At 44.0% G+C, this 9,159-nt stretch overlaps 1 pseudogene; it reads right to left on the reverse strand.

Moving 5' to 3' along the window:
• Window positions 1-7,264: 7,264 nt before the first annotated feature.
• Window positions 7,265-7,382, reverse strand: LOC124597638 (annotated as a pseudogene).
• Window positions 7,383-9,159: the final 1,777 nt, after the last annotated feature.

Here is a 9,159-nt window from a genome sequence, read left to right on the forward strand (position 1 = left end):
CAGGGCGAAAGTTTCTTCCAGTTGCCCGCCGTTATTTTTTGAGGACAGTTACTCATCGTTGTTCCTAGCAGTTTGATGTTCTGGCATACTTTGAATGGAGTATTTTCGTCTGTTTTGAATCCTATCCCTTTTGGTATTAGGCTAATTTTCTGACGTTTTGTTTGGATCCAGGCGCTTTTTCGTTCTCATGTTTTCTGTTACTGACTATGTGAAGGGTCTGCTCCAATCATGTGATAACATCCACATCATTTGCGTATGCTATGCATCTCATTATGCTTGAGTACTGATTTAATCCTTGAAGTTTACAATTCATCATTCTGACTAGTGACTCAATCGCAATAACGAAGGGCGGCATTGACTAGGGGCAACCTTGTCGAATCGACCTCTTAATAGGTATTTGTTGGTTGAGTTGTCCATTGCCATAGAGGATAATCTTGGAACTGGCGCGGTAACACATATTGCTAAGCATTCAAATGAAGTTTACGCCGAATCCGAGATGGTTCAGTACTTGGAACAAGTAGTGGTGAAAAATCTTGTTGAAGGTCTTATATTGACCTAAAGCAGGGCCGGCCATAAAGTGTCAAACTTCATGCATGCAGGGTGTGTGGGCCAGTGGAGGCTAAGGCCTCACCTATCTTGGCTTTGCTTGGTCCTTCTCGGAAGTATCCAGGACATCACAATATTTCATTGAGTACTGCGGCTGTCATTTTTCGCTCAACCCAATGTTTTTCATTTCGGCAGAATCGTGGTGTCAGCACTGTTTACCCTTCAATATTTGTTCATAGTATGAAGGATGTTCACAGGTCCAATGGCCCTTTACTCAAAAAGACGCAGTCTAGGAATCTATCTTCACAAGCAATTAAAAATGAATGAGAACTCTCAGTATACACACACACCAAAAAAAATTTTGGTATCACCTCGGTTTCGAGAATTCCGGAACTTTTACAGAAAACTGGAATAGAGATCAACATAAACATCATTTCCGCCATTACTCATGAAAACCACACATTTCATGTTGTACCACCACAAAAAGCGAGACCTTCAGAGGTGGTGGTCCAGGTTGCTGTACACACCTGTACCTTTAATACCAAGTAGCACGTCCTCCCGCATTGATGCATGCCTGTATTCATCATGGCATACTATCCACAAGTTCATCAAGGCGCTGTTGGTCCAGATTGTCCCATTCCTCAATGGAGATTTGGCGTAGATCCCTCAGAGTGCTAGGCGGATCGCGTCGTCCATAAACAGCCCTTTTCAATCTATCCCAGGCATACTCGCCAGGGTTCAAGTCTGGAGAACATGCTCGCTTTTCTAGTCGAGCGATGTTGTTATCCTGAAGGAAGTCATTCACAAGATATGGACGATGGGGGCGTGAATTGTCGTCCATGACGACCAATGCCTCTCCAATATGCTGCCGATATGGTTGCACTATTGGCCAGAGGATGGCATTCATGTATCGTACAACCATTACGGCACCTTCCATGACCAACAGTGGCGTACATCGGCCCCACATAATGCCACCCCAAAACATCAGTGAACCTCCACCTTGTTGCACTCGCTGGACAGTGTGTCTAAGGCATTCAACCTGACTGAGTTGCCTCCAAACACGTCTCTGACGATTGTCTGGTTGAAGGCACATGCGACACTCATCGGTGAATAGAACATGGTGCCAATCCTGTGCCGTCCGTTCAACATTTTGTTGCGCCCATCTGCACCGCATTGCATGGTGTCGTGGTTGCAAATATGGACCTCGCCATGGACGTTGGGAGTGAAGTTGCGCATCATGCAGCCTATTGCGCACAGTTTGAGTCGTAACACGACGTCCTGTGGCTGCACAAAAAGCATTATTCAACATGGTGGCGTTGCTGTCAGGGTTCCTCCAAGCCATAATCCTTAGGTAGCCGTCATCCACTGCAGTAGTAGTCCTTGGGCGGCCTAAGTGAGGCATGTCATCGACAGTTTCTGTCTCTCTGTATATCCTCTATGTCTGAACAACATTGTTGTGGTTCACTCCGAGATGCCTGGACACTTGCATTGTTGAGAGGCCTTCCTGGCACAAAGTAACAATGCGGACGCGATCGAACCGTGATATTAACCGTCTAGGCATGGTTGAACTACAGACAACACGAGCCGTATACCTCCTTCTGGGAGGAATGGCTGGAACTGATCGGCTGTCGGACCCTCTCTGTCTAATAAGCGCTGCTCATGCATGGTTGCTTACACCTTTTGGCTGGTTTAGTGACATCTCTGAACTGTCAAACGGACTGTGTCTGTGATACAATATGCACAGTCAACGTCTATGTTCAGGAGTTCTGGGAACCAGGGTGATGCAAAACGTTTTTTTGAAGTGTGTATTATGCAGTCGCATAATCAATAGGTACCGGAAATTTCCTATGAAACGACATTACGATGCCTTGCAGAAAGAATTTAAAGATTTAGTTGAGAATGAAAGAGCAAAAATAACAACGAGGATTCATTGCTCTGTACATTAAGAAGCACTATGATCTAAATTTACAGGCATGGAGCACGTGGAGAAACTGGTACTATGTATTGTAGAACTTCTGAAGTCGCACATATTATTTCGCTGTCTGTTGCAACAGTTTTCGATGGAACTGAACGAAGAGTGTGGAATGTTGACATACTACCGCTAAATACTTTGGTGAAGTCAAAGGTCGTGCCTAGAACGGCTTTTTATTTATTTATTTATTTATTTTATTGAAAACTCGGAATTTGTTGAATTTATGAAGGAAAATAGACTGCAGAAACGAAAATTAGAATATCCGGAATAGTCTGCAGACCTCGCTTTGTAAGTGGAATGGTGCACACCCCCCACAGTAAGACACTGCAAGGTGAGAAACAACTTCCTTCTAAATTGATGGGGACGCATTAAAAAAATTCGCGTTGTAGAAGGGACTTGTACTGACAAATACAGGGTTATTACAAATGATTGAAGCGATTTCACAGCTCTACAATAACTTTATTATTTGAGATAGTTTCACAATGCTTTGCACACGCATACAAAAACTCAAAAAGTTTTTTTAGGCATTCACAAATGTTCGATATGTGCCCCTTTAGTGATTCGGCAGACATCAAGCCGATAATCAAGTTCCTCCCACACTCGGCGCAGCATGTCCCCATCAATTAGTTCAAAAGCATCGTTGATGCGAGCTCGCAGTTCTGGCACGTTTCTTGGTAGAGGAGGTTTAAACACTGAATCTTTCACATAACCCCACAGAAAGAAATCACGTGGGATTAAGTCAGGAGAGCTTGGAGGCCATGACATGAATTGCTAATCATGATCTCCACCACGACTGATCCATCAGTTTTCCAATCTCCTGTTTAAGAAATGCCGAACATCATGATGGAAGTGCGGTGGAGCACCATTGTGTTGAAAGATGAAGTCGGCGCTGTCGGTCTCCAGTTGTGGCATGAGCCAATTTTCCAGCATGTCCAGATACACGTGTCCTGTAACGTTTTTTTCGCAGAAGAAAAAGGGGCCGTAAACTTTAAACCGCGAGATTGTACAAAACACATTAACTTTTGGTGAATTGCGAATTTGCTGCACGAATTCGTGAGGATTCTCTACCGCCCAGATTCGCACATTGTGTCTGTTCACTTCACCATTAAGAAAAAATGTTGCTTCATCACTGAAAACAAGTTTCGCACTGAACACATCCTCTTCCATGAGCTGTTGCAACTGCGCCGAAAATTCAGAGCGTTTGACTTTGTCATCGGGTGTCAGGGCTTGTAGCAATTGTAAACGGTAGGGCTTCTGCTTTAGACTTTTCCGTAAGATTTTCCAAACCATCGGCTGTGGTACGTTTAGCTCCTTGCTTTCTTTATTCGTCGACTTCCGCGAGCTACGCGTGAAACTTGCCCGCACGCATTCAATCGTTTCTTCGCTCTCTGCAGGCCGACCCGTTGATTTCCCCTTACAGAGGCATCCAGAAGCTTTAAACTGCGCATACCATCGCCGAATGGAGTTAGCAGTTGGTGGATCTTTGTTGAACTTCGTCCTGAAATGTCGTTGCACTGCTATGACTGACTGATGTGAGTTCATTTCAAGCACGACATACGCTTTCTCGGCTCCTGTCGCCATTTTGTCTCACTGCGCTCTCGAGCGCTCTGGCGGCAGAAACCTGAAGTGCGGCTTTATGAGTTTTTCTACGTATCTGTAGTGTGTTGTGACCATATGTCAATGAATGGAGCTACAGTGCATTTATGAAATCGCTTCAACCATTTGTAATAGCCCTGTACAGTCCATTTCCCTAAGCTCACTGGCATTAAGAAAACATTGGATTGGAAGAATTCGCTGTGGCCTTGAAAGAATTAAAAAATTTGTTTCCTAAATGTTTTGAGGTCACTGTCAATCTTAGAACTGTTTTCGAGACCATTTGCCTTTTCAGTTGAAAGTGCTCCTGTGCATACACATATGTACCTGACTGATCTTTAACATTAAAACTGTCTAGGACGTCTACAGTTTTTTCCTCAGGTAGAGTTCCAACGTCTCCATAGTGAGGCTATAAAAATGCTACGATTTTTCAACCAACATTTGTGTGTGAAAGGCGTTTTTTCGACTATGAAACAAAATGGGTCACGATTACGTGGCAACCTGAGTTTGAAAATCTGTGAAATTATTAGCGTCTGTCTGTATGCCGACAGTTTGTACAGGTTAAAAATTGTTATGTCTTCAGCGGCACAAAAATAATTATCTAATACTGAAAATTCGTTTTGTTTGCGAGCTATGTTGTTGAGAAATCTGAAATATAAAACCAAGTCATATGCAGTGCGAAGGCACTGCCATTTAAATGCGAAAAGTTCTCAGTTGTCCGCCCCCGGTAGCTGAGTGGTCAGTGCTACAGAATGTCAATCCTAAGGGCCCGGGTTCGATTCCCGGCTGGGTCGGAGATTTTCTCCGCTCAGGGACTGGGTGTTGTGTTGCCCTAATCATCATCATTTCATCCCCATCGACGCGCAAGTCGCCGAAGTGGCGGCCAATCGAAAGACTTTGACCCGGCGAACGGTCTACCCGACGAGAGGCCCTAGTCACACGACATGTCAGTTCTCAGTCTCCCCTCCTCCCGCTCAGTCAGCGTGGTGTGGCGATGGGAGTACTGTGCAGCTGGATGGAGTGCAATTACACTCATGCCAAACTGTGGCTCGCGAACCAAATTCTTGGCTACCTCTGATCTAGAGCTAAAATTGCAGCCTCTGGTCGTGATATTTCACTGTAAGATGGGCTCTACATCTCCATCTATGTGATTACTCTGCTATTCACAATTAAGTGTCTGGCAGAGGGTTCAATGAATCCCACTATAATCAGCAAGACTTTCTTTAAAAGATTATTCTTTTATTTTTTCCCCTGGTAATGCTGCTGTCAGTCTGTTGCCTATGATCTTCTGTAGGAAATACTTTCTTCTAGCTGTTATAACGAATTCCACAAGCTTTTATTCAGAGTTGTGGAGGGAGTGGGGCGAAATTTACTTATATCTTCTTGTAGGTGTTGTTTCGGAATCAGTATTATGAAGCTGTCATTGAAGTCTACCGGTGTTTGCTGTTCTACTACAATTTCGTGGCATGTGGATACAAAGAAATATTCCAATAAATGCCGAAATTGCTTATAAAACTCAATTGACAGACCATCACTGGTATGTGATTAATTAACTTGTACCTTCCTTACTGCATCCCAAATCTCTTCTGCAGTTACTTCACTCACTAAGAGTTGTCTGTCTTGCTCATCTAGCATTACTAAAAGATAGTTTTGCATGGTAGTTATTGCTTCGTATTGCTTCGTCATCGATGTTTTGCGAGGCAGTTACTGCTTCGTGTTAATTTGTCGTCGATGGGCTCAGTGCTATACAGCTATTTATAATATTTCGTGGCATATTCCCTTAATTCAGCGAGAGTCGTTACATCGGTACCGTCTTCTTTTTCTTAAGCCGTTAATTAATTTTTGTGTTACGCGACGTTTTTCTTTCCAGAGATGAAACACTAATGGAGTTTTCTTGAAACTACTGTTACTGTCTGAACGGATTTTAATCCCTTCCATTTGTCTTCGTTTAAGTAGTGACAACTTTGATTTAATCCTTTTGGTTTACATGAAATTTTCCTCTGTTATAGGTCTTTCGAAATACAATTCACGGAGTTATCGAAAATAAAATTCAAAAGTTTCCTTCTGCAGCTATCACCCTCCATACAGCTGATTAGTCTATGTTCGACACAGTTACACTCCCGCAGCATTCCCGATGGAAATGTATGATGTCGGCGCCAACTAGTCTTCCATATTTCTTTCACTGGATCACAAAACTCGTGCTGCCCCAGAATTTCGACGTTTTATTTCCACTCAGTTCTAACATGGAACATTTCTTTCTTGTCATTCGAATGGTACAATAGTATGCTAGGTGGTCCGAAAAATATGTTGGCCAAGTTTCTGTTGCAATTACTTTCTCTCTCAGGTTCTTCCCGAAGTAGATCCTATCGGGCAGCTGGCAATTGTAGCTGTATGATACTTAAAGCATTGTTGGTCTCCCGTCGTTATTTCCCTAGTGTTCACCAATTCCAAATAGCGTATTTGTTGGGGTCTGGTCTTTGGTCTTCTGCCTTTATGATATAATAAAAATCGCTTCCCTCAGATTTTGCCGTAGGCGATACAGAATCGCATTTAAAAGAACTGAAATCTTTCCCCAACCCCCCTATTTTGGTTCCCAGAGAGGGCATAGTTGTTTGTAAATCTAATGCCATTAACAAGGCACGACATCACTTCCGCTGTGACTATGCGTGCAGTGCCTGTGGTATCGCCATATATGCGCCACAATTGTTCAATTTATTGCTAATGCTACGTAGTTTCTGCTCATAGTTTAGGGTTACTGTCTCGTAAGCCTGAAAAGAAAGTGTTGGCTTTGAATGTTTAACTTCGCCATCCAATATGCACATGCAACGTGTCAGTGAAAACCCATTAGTGAATGTCACAAATGTAACCGTTGGTTTTGGGGTCATTTTTGTAGCCTACTCTGTATTTTTCTCTTCTCGGTGCAATTACTTTCGTTGGTTCTAAACTATATCCGAACAGGCCTTGGAAGGCCCAACGGTAGCGACCGGCCGCCGTGTCATCCTTAGCCTACAGGCGTCACTGGATGCAGATATGGAGGGGCATGTGGTCAGCACACCGCTCTCCCGGCCGTATGTCAGCTTACGAGACCGGAGCCGCTGCTTCTAAATCAAGTACCTCCTCAGTTTGCCTCACAAGGGCTGAGTGCGCCCTACTTGCCAACAGCGCTCGGCAGACCGGATGGTCACCTATCCAAGTGCTAGCCTAGCCCGACAGCGCTTAACTTCGGTGATCTGATGGGAACTGGTGTTACCACTGCGGCAAGGCCGCTGGCTTCGTTGATTCTACCATCTCGATACCTCTATCACTTCTTCGTCCATTACTATGCATTCTGTCTCATCCACCCAGTTGCCTATGTCAGCTGTGTGTGTCTTATTACGTGAGTCTCCTTCTGTGATTTTCCTCAAGCACTGCTAATATAATTTTAATTATGTTTGTTATACGTCTTTGGAAATGGACACGGTCACATGCTGTGTGCTCCCATAACGCAAAACGGGCAGCACAATAAGCTAAGTCCCTTCTCTCCATTTCACACATTTTGCTTACGTTTTAACGTCACCTCCCTCATGCTTCAAACTAATACGTTGTGAGTGCTAACTTATTGAGACCGGACCTTGTTCGGATTACCGATTTGTTCGGATTAGCCGGAATTACGGTGACGAGTTTCTACAATGAAGTATACCAAGCAGATAAGTAGGTACACCATGGTAACAAATGGGAACAAGTGTGGGAACAATGGCTCACTCTCACTGCCTGCCCTTCTTGTTGTGCATTGTTGAGACCATTGCAGTGTCTGATGTCAGTATACTGACAGTTGGCTCGCAAAGTGCTTGTTATGTTAGTTATCGATCGCTGGCACGCGTAACAGTTGTATTCATACAGGTGTAGTGGTGTACACATTTTCGTCATGAGTAAACAGAAACATACAACGTTAACTCTCAAAGAAAAACTGAATGCTTTGAAACGGACAGATAATGGTGAGAATGTATCTAAACCGGCAACGGAACTGGGTGTTGGTAAAGCAACCATTTGTGATTGGAAGAAGAACCCAGTGAAGCTTGAATGGTCCCGTGCAACATCTTCGGGAAAAACACTCGAGCCCGCATCTCGTGGTCGTGCGGTAGCGTTCTCGCTTCCCACGCCCGGGTTCCCGGGTTCGATTCCCGGCGGGGTCAGAGATTTTCTCTGCCTCGTGATGGCTGGGTGTTGTGTGCTGTCCTTAGGTTAGTTAGGTTTAAGTAGTTCTAAGTTCTAGGGGACTTATGACCACAGCAGTTGAGTCCCATAGTGCTCAGAGCCATTTGAACCATTTGAAAAACACTCGAAATTCGGCACACTTTGAAACAGTCCCAGTACGATAAAGTGGATGAAGCTCTTTTCCTTTGGTTTACACAGGAAAGAGAAAGGGGGAACCCATTTGAGTGGAGCACTGGTTCAGGAGAAGGTTGTGTACCTGAACAAGTTAATGAATGGTGATAAGCCTTTCAGTGCGAGTACGGGTCGGTTGGACAGATTCAAAAAACTTCATGGAATCTGTCAGCTAACAATTAGGCTTTATTAGCGTGCAGCAACGCTACTGGTAATCACAAGCTGCCTTTAATTCTGATAGGCTAATCTGCTAGGCGCAGAGCTTTAAACATTTCAACATGAAGTCCTTGCCCGTATATTATCGCAACCAGAAAATGGACGGATGGATGGTAAGCTGTTCAAAGAATGGTTTCGCAGCCTGTTTGTTCCCTCTGTTCGGCAGTTTTCTAAGGAAAATCGTTTGTCTCCCCATGCATTCCTTTTGATTGATAACGCGCCATCTCACCCCACTGAGGAATTATGTGATGGTGAAATTGTGGCGAAGTTTTTGCCACCGAATGTTACACCACTTCTACAGCCGATGGACTAGGGCGTACTGCAAACATTAAAACAGATTTACAGATAACAATTTTTAAGAGTGCTGATCCAAGATGATAGCATTCCTTTAGTGGACAAAATAAAAGAGACCAATGTGACGGATGTTGTTTACTGGGCCGCTGAGGCATGGTAGAATATTTCAGAAA

Source organism: Schistocerca americana, chromosome 2 (genome assembly GCF_021461395.2).
Source record: "Schistocerca americana isolate TAMUIC-IGC-003095 chromosome 2, iqSchAmer2.1, whole genome shotgun sequence".
Classification (NCBI taxonomy): domain Eukaryota; kingdom Metazoa; phylum Arthropoda; class Insecta; order Orthoptera; family Acrididae; genus Schistocerca; species Schistocerca americana.